Source organism: Ranitomeya imitator, chromosome 4, assembly GCF_032444005.1.
Source record: "Ranitomeya imitator isolate aRanImi1 chromosome 4, aRanImi1.pri, whole genome shotgun sequence".
NCBI classification, from domain to species: Eukaryota; Metazoa; Chordata; class Amphibia; order Anura; family Dendrobatidae; genus Ranitomeya; species Ranitomeya imitator.
In genome coordinates, this window is record NC_091285.1 from 180,382,815 (window position 1) to 180,396,051 (window position 13,237).

The window sequence follows — 13,237 nt, forward strand, 5'->3', positions numbered from 1 at the left end:
CGTGTGCCATGCAGGAGACAGAGCTACAGTAAGCGTTGTCCCCCCAGCGTGGTGCTGAAGCCGCCATTCATATCTTCTTTCCAGCAGCGTTCGCTGGAGAAAAGATATCAAAAATCCTTTTTTTTTTCGCGTTTAAAATAAAGATCCCTGTCTAGTTCTGCCTTGGATCCTCTAATTTCAGCTGCGTGGCTGTGATTGTTATCCTCCATGTGTGTATATGGGAGAGACCTGGCTGTCAAGTAACCGGAGCGGGGCAGGGGAAAGATGATGGGGGATTGAAAAAGTCATGTATCACTCTATAATCCCTGGTTGGCTTTTCAAAGTATTCTTTACTCTAAAATGTCACATAGTCTCAGAGTAAACTATACTTGGCTGCAATAGTGCAAACATGCTGAAATTCATGCTACCTGAAACACTAATCTAATGACAGACCCACTTTAAAAACATTAATTTTAAATTTCCTTGTCCAAATTAACGTGATCTTATGTAAGCATCTTATTGCTGTCATCAACTATAAATGCAATGCAAACTCAGTATTTTTTTTATGTCAGCTGATAAATGAAATAAGACACTGTGCCAGATTTAAATTTTTTTCTGGCTTCCTATTTTTGATATTGCAGAACTGAAACATTTCAGAATTTAAAGAGAACCTGTCACCAGAAATAAAGCAGGTTATTTGTGGTGACAGGTTCCCTTTAAGACCTTGTTTACCAGCAATAATCTGTTATAACAATTTAGGCCGGTTTCACATTAGCGTTGCGGAGGGCTGTGGACTTCCTCCGTGAAGCCCCGCCCTCGGCCGCATCTCCACCGCTAGCTTCGCCTACTTCTGCATCCGGCCGGCATGCGGCCAGCGTACCTATCTTTAACATTAGGTACGCAGGTCATGCCACTGTATGCGGATGCTTCCGCATGCGTCGTTTTGACGATGCGGCGACCAGCGTAGAACGCAGCTTGTAGCAATTTTTTTTTTCTCCGCATCGTCAAAACGACACATGCGGAAGCATCCGCATACAGCGGCATGACCTGCGTACCTAATGTTAAAGATAGGTATGCAGGCTGCATGCCGGCCGCATGCATTAGTAGGCGGAGCTAGCTGCCAAGGGCGGGGCTTCATGGAGGAAGTCCGCAGCCCTCCGCAGCTCCTCAAAACGCTAGTGTGAAACTAGCCTTAGACAGCAGACAGATGTAAAGGCCTGAGGCTTGGAGATCATTTAGTAATGATAATTAGGAACCAAGAGCACTGGTGTATGAGTGTGCAATAATCTGGATTAGACATACTGGTAATAAAACGGACTGACATTTTGCATTAGGCCACGTTCACGTGTTCAGTGGTTGGTCAGTAGTTTACATCAGTATTTGTAAGCAAAAGCCAAGAGATGGACAATCAGAGGAAAAGGATAATAGAAACACATCACCACTTCTGTATTGATCACCCACTCCTGGTTTTGGCTTAGAAATACTGAGGTAAAAAACTGATCAAATACTGATAGTGTAAACATGGGCTAATAGCGACATACTGTCAACGATTTCTGACATACTACATTTACTAGCACAAACAATGACATTGCATTTACTGACATTAAGGCTGACCATTTTTCTCTTATCCTAGAAAATTGGTCCCATTGTATGTTATTCACACACTGATCAGAGTTTGACCAGAGTTTGATCATAGTGGGATTCAATTTTCTAGATTGTGGAGAAGAAAATTTTAGTTACTTACCGATAACGGTATTTCTCTGAGCCCATGACGGCACCACGGAGAGAGGGGATCCGCCCACCAAGGACAGGAAACCTACTGATAAAAAGGCGGTACCTCTCTCCCGCATCAGTTGTTTACACAGCATGATGGGAGCTTAAGTTAAAACAGAATCTAAATCAACGTTACTTGAAGACTTTAGCCGAGATACAGCGTGAATATTTACTCAGGTGTCTAGCATAGGTACATTCTATCAATGTGTGCACTGTTATGTGAAGGGAGGGAATGTACGGGTGCCGTCATGGGCTCAGAGAAATACCGTTATCGGTAAGTAACTACAATTTTCTCTGTCACCCATGATGGCACCACGGAGAGAATTGTAGAGATTGTACATTTAGGGAGGGACCACAGCTTCCAGAACCCTTTTCCTGAAGGTGAGATCTGAGGAAGAGATAGGGTCCAGTCTATAGTGCTTATAGAATGTTGAGGTTGAAGACCATGTAGCAGCTCTACATATCTGATCAATTGAAGCACCGGCCCTCTCTCGCTACGGCTCTCGTTGAGTGTGCTCTGATTTCTCCCGGAATTGGTACCCCACTTGATGAATACGATAGGCTGATGGCATCTCTGATCCATCTTGCTATGGTGCTTTTTGATGCTTTCTTCCCCTTTCGGGGACCCTGGAAACAGACAAAAAGAGATACATCCTCCCTACACTCCCTAGTGGCTTCCATGTAGTGTATCAAGCATCTCCTAACGTCCAATGTGTGTAAGGATTCTTCCTGCTCGTTTTTGGGGTTAGGGCAAAAGGAGGGAAGGGATATTTCCTGAGCTCTATGGAATCGGGAAGCTACTTTTGGGAGGTAGGCTGGATCGGTTTTGAGGACTATCCTGTCGTCCAGGATTTGAGTGAAAGGAGGGTTGACAGATAAAGCTTGCATGTCACTAACCCTACATGCTGAGGTGAGGTCGACCAAAAGTGACGTTTTAAGAGATAAGGTTTTTAATGGGATATCTGCTAAGGGTTCAAAGGGAGGTTTAGTCAGGGCCCTAAGGACTAGATTTAGATCCCACTGAGGGATACTGCGTGAGGTAAGAGGTCTTGACCTCCCTACTTCTCTGACAAACCTAGAAGCCCAACGGTTCCCTGCCAAGTCGTAGTTAAACAGCACCATCAAAGCATCTATATGTACTTTTAGGGTGCTCGTGGCCAGACCCCTTTCTAACCCCTTTTGTAGGAACTCCAGAATGGCATTCAGGAGAATTTCTTCACTTATTGTGGTGCCTGAGGATGAAAGGAATTTTTTCCATATTTTCCCATATTGTTTAGTTGTTACAGGTTTTCTACTTTGTAGTAGGGTAGATATTAGCCCTGATGAAAATCCTCTGTGTTATAATAGCCCCCTTTCAAATTCCAGGCTGTCAAGTGTAAATTTGCAAAGTGTGGATGTTGTACTGGTCCCTGGATGAGGAGATCCGGAATATCCGGAAGTACCCAGGGGATGGAGACGGACATCCTTCTCATCCATGCAAACCATGGTCTTTTTGGCCAAAATGGAGCTATCAGTATTATACGAGCTCTGCCTTCCCAAATTTTTCTCAGGACTGCTGGAATTAGAAATAGTGGGGGAAAAGCATAAGCTAGTTTGTGGTCCCATGGGATCAGGAATGCGTCCAATGCTACTGGGCTTCCCAGAGGAGTTATGGAGCAAAAAGTGTCTACTTTTTTGTTCAGATAGTTTGCAAACAGGTCTATATGAGGTCTCCCCTATCTTTCCGAGATCTGGTTGAATATAGCCTGATTTAGTTCCCATTCCCCTTGTTTGAGGCAGGACCGACTCAGGAAGTCCGCTCTGTGATTGTCTACTCCTTTTATGTGAAGGCCTGTCAGGGACTGAAAGTTTTTTTCTGCTATCTGGAAAATTGATTTAGTCACTTCAATTAGGGGACGGGAACGGGTACCCCCTGAGGATTCAGATATGCTACCACCACTGTGTTGTCTGACATGACTCTGATGTTGGGAGTGAAGGGGATTTATGAATTCTAAGAGGGTGAACTTGACTGCAAGAAGTTCCTTCATGTTGGAGGATACACCCTTTAAGCTGTCTGACCTGACTCCCTGAGCTATTAGGTCATCTAGGTGGGCCCCCCACCCGCTGGAACTTGCATCTGTGGTCACTATTTTTGAGCCCGGGGTTACCCAGGGGATTCCACATGACAGATTGTCCCATGACATACACCAATCTAGGGAGAGTATTGTGCTTGGTGACAATCTGAACCGATTTTCTAAATTTCCTCCTAGAGAAACTTCTTCTGACAAAATTTGCCATTGAAGATCCCTTGAATGTAGTTGAGCCCATTTAACTGCAGGGATGCAAGCCGTCATTTACCCCAGGAGGGACATTGCTTGACTCAGGGATATAGAGGGGAGATACCTCATTCTGGAGACTAAGCTGATCATTTTTTCACTTTCTCGCAAGGAAGGCAGCAATCCTGCCTGACAGAGTCCAATGTGACGCCCAGATATTCCTGGACTTGGCATGGTATTAACTTGGACTTTGTCAAGTTCACCAGCCAGCCCAGGTTCTGTAGAGACTGCATAGTCTCTTTTAGTTGCCTCTCGCAATGTTGCTGGGAGTTGCCGATTATCAGTAGATCGTCGAGATATGGCACTATTAAAGTGTCCTGCTCCCTTAAGGCCCCGTCACACTTAGGGACGCTAAAGCGATCCCAACAACGATACGACCTGTCAGGGATCGCTGCTGCGTCGCTATGTGGTCGCTGGTGAGATGTCAAACTGTGAGATCTCCCCAACGACGCAGCAGCGATGCGGCGACCTGTAGCGACCTGTACAACGATGTCACATGGCAGCTATTTCATGACGATTAACAGACCTCAATGAGGGACGTCCTGTCATGAGGTCGTTGGTAAGGTGTCAAACACAGCGATGTGTGCTACCCAGCGGGACCTCAACGATTAAAAAAAGGTCCAGGCCATTCCGACACGACCAGCGATCTCACAGCAGGGGCCTGGTCGCTGCTACGTGTCACACATAGCGAGATCACTACTGAGGTCGCTGTTGCGTCACAAAACTTGTGACTCAGCAGCGATCTCGCTAGCGATCTCGCTTTGTGTGATGGGGGCTTTAGGTGAGCCATCACTTCCGCCATCAGCTTGGTAAAAACACGAGGCGCTATGGCTAGCCCGAATGGGAAGGCTGCAAATTGGAAATGTCTTAACACCCCCCAATGTGGACCACAATTCTGAGGAATTTTTGATGGTCTTTGTGAATAGGCACGTGGTAATATGCATCCTTCAAGTCTAGGACTGCCATGAAGCAAAGAGGGAACAACATTTTTATTGATGTTTTTACTGTTTCCATTTTGAAAGTCTGTACATTTAGGTATTTGTTTAGGCTTTTCACATTTATAATAGTCCTGTACGACCCGTCTGGTTTTTACCTCAGGAAGAGGCGGGAATAGAATCCTTTCCCTCTTTCTTGGAGGGGAACTTCCAGAAGAACAGCTTTGTCTGCTAGCGTCATTATTTCCTGCTCTAGCGCGAGATGTTCCTCTGTCGATGACCTGAGAGACGTCATGAAGGAGGGATGAGGAATTTTGTGGAAATGCAGTTTCAGTCCAGTTTTCATTATGTCCAATATCCATGGACTGTTGGTAATTTTTTCCCATGCTGGGAAAAACAAAGATAGTCTTCCCCCGACCTGGGGCAAAAGTTCATAGGGCAGGTTTATTATTAAATTTATTTATTTTTCTTATCTTCCCACCTATCCTGGTTGTTCCCCTGCTTCCTACGGATAAACCTCTTGTTCCGAAAGGGCCTCCTATAGGAGGGGTAAGCGAGGCTTGGAAATTATTTCTTTTTATCCCCCGCCTTATCTAGGATGTCATGTAGAGGGGGCTCGAATAAGAATTCTTCACAGGGGATGGTACACAGCTTGGACTTTGTTTGAAGGTCCCCTGGCCAACACTTTAGCCAGAGTGCCCGCTTAGCCGCGTTGGAGAAAACTGCTGATCTAGCTGCTAGTCTAATTGAGTCTGCAGACACATCTGCTAGAAAAGCGGCGGCCCCCCGTGTTTCTGGTAAGGTATTTAAAATGGAGTCTCAAGATAATCTATTTTTAATGTCACTTTCAAGTTGTTCAAGCCAGACCATTAGGGAACGGGATGTGCATGTAGCAGCCACTGCTGGTTTTAATCCTCCCCCAGCTGCCTCCCATGAACTTTTTAGGAATGCATCTGCTTTTTTGTCCATAGGATCTTTAAGGACTCCCTTGTCCTCAGATGGCAGGGCGTACTTTTTTGACGCTTTGGCTATAGCGACATCTAGTTTGGGAGCTTTATCCCAGAAAGAGCAAGATTGGTCATCAAAGGTGTACTTTCTTTTCGGTGTGAGTAGAGCTTTTCTTATGGGCTTTTTCCACTCTTTTTTAATCAGGGCCTGGATTTTTTCATTAAACGGAAAGGCCCTTCTCTTTTGCTCAAGACCCCCAAACATGATGTCATGTATTGACTTTTTTTGATGAGGGTCAGTCAACCCCATAGTGTTTCTGACTAGGGTTGAGCGACTTTTACTTTTATAGGATCGGGTCGGGTTTCATGAAACCCGACTTTTTCAAAAGTCGGGTTGAGTGAAATCGGCCGATCCTATAAAAAAGTCGGGGTCGGGGTCGGCCGAAACACGAAACCCAATGCAGTGCATTGGGTTTCCAATGGTTCCCAGGGTCTGAAAGAGAGGAAACTCTCCTTCAGGCCCTGGGATCCATATTTAAGTGTAAAATAAAGAATTAAAATACAAAATATTGCTATACTCACCCTCTGACGCGCCCTGGTACTAACCGGCAGCCTTCCTTCCTTAGAATCAGCGCGTGAGGGCCTTAGATGACGTCGCGGCTTGTGATTGGTCGCGCGACCGCCCATGTGACCGCTCGCGCGACCAATCACAAGCCGCGACGTCACCGAAGGTCCTTCAAGTGCTGATTCTTAGGAAGGAAGGCTGCCGGAAAGAAGCAGGGCGCGTCCGAGGGTGAGTATATTCCTATTAGGTATATACTCACCCTCGGACGTGCCCTGCTTCTTTCCGGCAGCCTTCCTTCCTAAGAATCAGCGCTTGAAGGACCTTCGGTGACGTCGCGGCTTGTGATTGGTCGCGCGAGCGGTCACATGGGCGGTCGCGCGACCAATCACAAGCCGCGATGTCATCTAAGTCCCTTCACGCGCTGATTCTAAGGAAGGAAGGCTGCCGGTTAGTACCAGGGCGCGTCAGAGGGTGAGTATAGCAATATTTTTTATTTTAAATCTTTATTTTACACTTAAATATGGATTCCGATTCCGATTTCCGATATTGCAAACATATCGGAACTCGGTATCGGAATTCCGATACCAGATTCAGAAGATCGCCGACCTCATGGCCGACCCCACACAGGGGTTGGGTCGGATTTCATGAAACCCGACTTTGCCAAAAGTCAGCGACTTCTGAAAATGGCCGACCCATTTCGCTCAACCCTATTTCTGACTGCTTTAATAAGGCTATCAGTTTCTTCTATGGGAAAGCAGCTACGACCACCGGTGGAAGATGAAGAAGACGAGGTGGAAGAAGAACTAGAAGTATCTGAGTCCCTTTCTTTACTGGCTGAGTCATTGGATTCTGGTGTAGGGGATCTGTGCCTGGTCTTTCTCCATTTTTTTCCCCCCTGTAAGGCTTTAAAGGTGTCTTCCACCTAGTTTTTTATCAGGGTTCTGAGGTCAGTGGCAAACCCGGGAAGCCCTTTGCATACTGTCTGCTGGATGCACGAGCTACATAGTCACTTGTCCCTGGTATGGGGAAGATCTTCCCTACTGAGGGCACATACTTTATGCTTGTATTTACAAGAACTTTTCTTCCCCTAGGAAAAGAGACAAATATAGGCCCCGTATTAATTCCTAACATTCACAAAGGTCACTCACCACCTGAAGGACCCCTAAGTACCAGCTTAGGATCTGGCATAAATTTATCCTTTACACCGGATGCTGCGCTGGATTCCTTGCTGTGCTTGTTGATCCCGGTTGTATCCTGGTGTCCTTTTTGAAGCCTCCATTTTTGTTGCTGCTGCTGCTGTGACGGCGGCTGTGGTGAGGATCTGGATATGGGTGATCCCTCCAGGTCGCTCATGGTGGCAGGGGAACGCTGGTTTGGCTCTATAGGAAGCATTTTGCCTTGGGCTACTTCCTCTATATAGTGGACGCTTTGTTCCCGGCATCAGCGCTGTTTAAACGCCGGCGCATGCGCGGTGTCTGGTATTCCAGACTGGTATTCCCAGACGTTCATTGCGCCAAATCGCGCCCGAATTCCCGTGCATGCGCAGTGCTGCCAAGAGCAGATTTCCGGCCAGACCACCCACAAGATGGCGCCACGCATTATCGCGCATGAGCGCTGGTTCCCGGAACCCCCGGGTTTCCCAGCCGTGCAAACTAATGCTGGGAGGCCGCACTGGCGTTGTCTCCTGCTCCACAGAGGGACCCCCCTGAGATGCTGCTGCTGCATTATTTTTCTTACCCGGAGAGGCGACCGTGCTTCTCCATGCCACCTCTCCCCACACACCCTAAAGGCCTCTGACCCCAGCGGTGGCACCACGGGACACTACACCAGCTGAGACAGGGGGACCCCCTGCTGTCTGAGTCGGACTGATTGGGCCCGGAATTCCCACGGGGAGGTATGTCTTCTGTAGGTCTCCCATCAAGGACAGGAAACCGACTGATGCAGGAGAGAGGTACCGCCTTTTTATCTGTAGGTTTCCTGTCCTTGGTGGGCGGATCCCCTCTCTCCATGGTGCTATCATGGGGGACAGAGAAAACAAATCAGACCACACTAGTAGGCTTTTTTTCACAGGCTCATGAATGGCGAAGTGTGATCTGATAATCAGATCCAACTCATCCATGCTGCAATTTTTCTTTGGACCAACTCAGTCTAAGAAAAGAATCGAACGTGTGCACAACCCCATGGAATAACATGGGGACGTGTGCTATTCATCAAAATGAAGGGTGGCACTCATCCAATTTTTATGGTCGTCTGCTGTATTTCCTAATACAAGAGCTGACTGATATGCTCCATTTCCTGACACAATAACATATTACACTTACTGACATGAACAATTACATTCTATCATCTGAACTTTTTTACTATGGACATGCTAGTGGGGAGTGACCCTCACTAGTGATGAGGGAGTATACTCGTTGCTCGGGTTTTCCCGAGCACACTCGGGTGATCTCCGAGTATTTGTAAGTGCTTGTAGATTTAGTTTTCCTTGCCTCAGCTGCATGATTTACAGCAGATAGACAGCTTAATTACATGTGTGGATTTCCAAGCAACCTGGCAACCCCCATATGTACTCAGGCTGGCTAATATCTGTAAATCATGCAACTGAATCAACAAAATCTAAATCTCCGAGCAGTTACAAATACTCGAAGACCACCCGAGCATGCTCGGAAAAACCCGAGCAACGAGTACACTCGCTCATCACTAACCCTCACCAATCTAATGTCACTCATCTAATGGTTAGGTGTTTAATGTTATTAATTAGAATGCTATCTAATTTTTCCAGTACAGGTTAGAAAATCAAAGCTGAATTCTGATGTACTTTTAACATCAATTCCACCAATTCTATTGTATACTTGTCATTTCATAAAAGGAAGTGTGATCCAATCATTGACATAATTAAATAATGACAGGACACATTATTCCCCTCAAAAATTTGCAAAGTTAAAACAGGTTTCCACTACTCAGACAACGCCTTCTTAATTGATGTAGTTCCCAAAATAAAATAAACTCACCCTTTGCACCAGTGTCAATATCAGTGCCAGGTCTCCCAGTGGTCACATGACATCCTAAGGCCGGTTTCACACGTCTGTTTATTTCTGGTACCGGAAGAAAATGGTACCAGAGATATCGTGTTCATGTGTGTACTATGTGTGGCAACCATGTGTAAACCGTGTGACACATCAGTAGCACACGGACAGCCGCCGGGTAAGAAGCGCTACAGTAAGTGCTTTCACCTGGCGGCTGGTGCTGAAGCCGGCTCTCATCATTCTACCCTGCTCTGCCGGCGAGCAGAGGAGAATGATGAGCGTTATATTAAAGTCCAAACGACAGAAGATGGGGCTTTTGGGACTCTTACCCCATCATAAGATACCTGCTGCTACTAATAACAGTGACAGTAGGTGCAGATGATCGGGGTATTCCACAACCGCCACCTGCGATCTAAGGAACTAAATGAATGAAAAACCCAGCATAGGTTCCCCCCTATTTTCTTGAATCAATCAGACAAAACTCAAAGCTGGGGGCTGTAACCCTCAGCTGTCAGCTCCTGCAAGGTTGGGTATCAAGAAAACAAGGGTCCCCACACAGTTTTTTTAAATTATTTAAATAAATAATTTAAATAAACAGCGTGGGGTCCTCCCCACATTTGACAACCAGCCTTGTTCACAGCTGGGGGTTTCTATTCTCGGGCTGGTAAGGGGCCATTGATATAAGCATCCCCAGCCTAAAAATAGCAGCCCACAGCTACCCAGAAAAGGCACATCTATTAGATGTGCCTTTGTGGCAGTTTGCCCAGCTCTTCCCACTTGTCCTGTAGCGGTGGCAACTGGGGTAATATTTGTGGGGTTGATGTCACCTGACATCGACCCCACGGTTTAGTAATGGAGAGGCGTCTATAAGACACCCATCCATTACTAATCCTATAGTCGTTTTGTTTGTAAATAAAGACACAGCCAGAATAAAATTCTTTATTCGAAAAAAACTACACAGACTTCTTTAATATTCTAAATTAAACCATACTTACTGCAACACCTAATTCCCCGACGCCCTCGATCTTCTGGAATAAAAGTAAAATAATAAACCAACAATATACCATACCTGTCCATCGTTGTGTCGCACGCTGTATTCTATATCTGGGGACTAAATAGTTTTCAATCTGGACGGTGCCAACATGCGACCTTCCCAGCTGAAAACCACTGGTGAATGAGTGGCTGAGAGCCCAGCATCATTCACCAGCGAGGTAGACTACACGAGGACTTTGGGCGCTACAGCTGTCTTGTTATCAGACTTCTCTCGGTTCCACTGTTAGATTGCAGTGTGGTGAAGCCCTGTATATTGTTATTTCTTCCAGGCTGTTTTTGGTGTTGTCATAATAGATGTAAGGTTATTTCCAGCCAGTCATATTTACCTCATTCTGCAGTGGAAATCAAAGTCAAAATATGAATCGTAAAATACATGGTAAGCAAAATCAGTCGATAGTCAGTAACTATTGACAACAGAAAAATCAAGAAGCACAGATTCACTAAACAACAGAACAGTGTCAGTACACATATATAAATAGCAGTTTCTAGCAAATGGTAGGGGGGTTAAATAGTGTGTGGTTCCACACAGGGCTCATATTTAAATAGCTAATTAAATTTGATGATTACTGTGTAGTACTTCAAAAGATTCCTGAATGGGCAGCACCATAAGACTCAGCTACAGTAAGGAAAAGGAGGAAGTGAAAAGAAAGTCTAAATAATAATACTAATTTTATATAATTTAGTACTGTTTTGTAAGGAGTGAGACAGACCAATTGTATCTGCCAGGAGAACTGGTTCTCGCTAATAGAGAGGTATACATAGGAGTATGTGATACAGTAAGTCAATATTGTGATGAGGTTGATGGCAACTCCATGATGGTAAGTCATTTATACTCTGATGAGAATCCCTGAGTGGATAATAGATTTCATTCATGAACAGATAGAAATTATTGAGCTCTTTTTATTGAGACCACATGGAAAATCAGATTTTGCTCTGCTAGATTAGATATAATTAGAAAAAAATGTCAAGGCATAAAATATAAAAGTGAAAAGGAAGGAGAAGCATGAGATCAGTTCAACGCATATACAAAGAATGAAAAAGAATATTGTTTCATTGTTTCTAGAGATATAGTGAAGTGTGGACATATTCTTATTCACAATAAAAGATAACCGAATATTTTGAGACATTTCTGATAAAATGAACTGTAAAGCTTGGCAGTACATTTCAGAGCATTTAAAGAGGGTTCCACTTCTCAGCCAACCCTTTCTCAATTGCAACAGTCACCCACATAGAATAAAAACACCTTATACTTACCTCTAGTGCTTGCGCCAATCCAGCAATGTCGGTTTCCCATGACAATGTTATGTCACATGAGCCTAGCAGCCAATTAGTGACCATTTCACTCTTACTTTCTTCATACATAACGAGCAGCCAAAGGAAGTGAGATCGTCAGGAGCACTCACTTCTTCCGTTTATCAGTTTCATTCAAAGGAACTGAGAGTCAACCGTCCCATTAACAGAAATCCAGCAAAATCCCTGTGAGCCTCACAGTGTGTCTAAACTGCATTTAGTGTGTTAGGGCTGGCGGAACGCACCGAGTATATTTAGATATAATTATTGGTGCGTTCGCAGCCCGGGGACCACTGTGCAGGAGACGAACCTGCTGCTAGCAAATGGTGGCACAATATGGCGGTATAAGAGAACTCTGTTACTTCTCAGAGTCACACAGAAGGGAAAACGCTGTGCCCTGTTAGCGTCACTGGGGAACACAGCTGCCTAACAGAGCAAAAGCAATCAGTGGTCAGGGAGTAGCAAACACACAAACACCTCCTCTCCGGTGGAGCCGGAATTCTAATGGCTTTACGCCAGCCCTGAATTTACCATACAAAACGCCTCACCGGAGGTGCTGGTATTCTAGAGGCTTATTTCAGCCGGACCCTGACCACAAGCAGACAAGACCACTGAATAGCAAAAGCTCATGACATAAGCTGATCCTAGTGCATGGCCGTGCGGCCATACAAACCTTTTATAGCTGCAGCAACTTCAGGACCTTCCTAGAGAACCAATGGGAGCTGCCACAGTATCTGATCTTTATTTTGTGATTTTTTTACAAATATTTTTACTATTTCAAAAACTTTACTTTAACTTTTTTATCTTGTCCCTGTAAGGGGTATCAACTTTTCCTGCCTAGGTCACTGATCTTATCTTCTGGAATACTTTTGCAATGAAGGGTATTAGGTCAGTGAATTTCACACAGGGAGCAGGCACGTTAACGGTCCTGCTCTGAGCAGGAACCTTCAGGCCACTGTACCTGGGTGACTCCGTAGCCATCTTTAGGTCCAGGGTCAACATGGAGACCATCGGCATAATATAATCGCAATCACGGTGTGCTGATCGCAGCACAGATGGAACTCCCTCCCTCTGCTATGCCAATCGATGTCGCTGTAATTATTGATAGCAGCATCAGAAAGGTTAAACGCCCGTGATCAGCTTTAGCAACAATCATGGGTGTTTCTGTAGAGTCTCAGCTATAATACTGTATATAGCTGACGTCCACTGATGATCGCGAAGGCTCTTCAAGTGAGCAGATGCAATTGTTCTGCCGTACATATACGCTGGAATTTGCCGTACTTGCAAAGCGGATGTTATGAAGGTGTTAAAGTTGTAAAAATTGCTAATTTTTACAATATTTTTTTAAATGTTT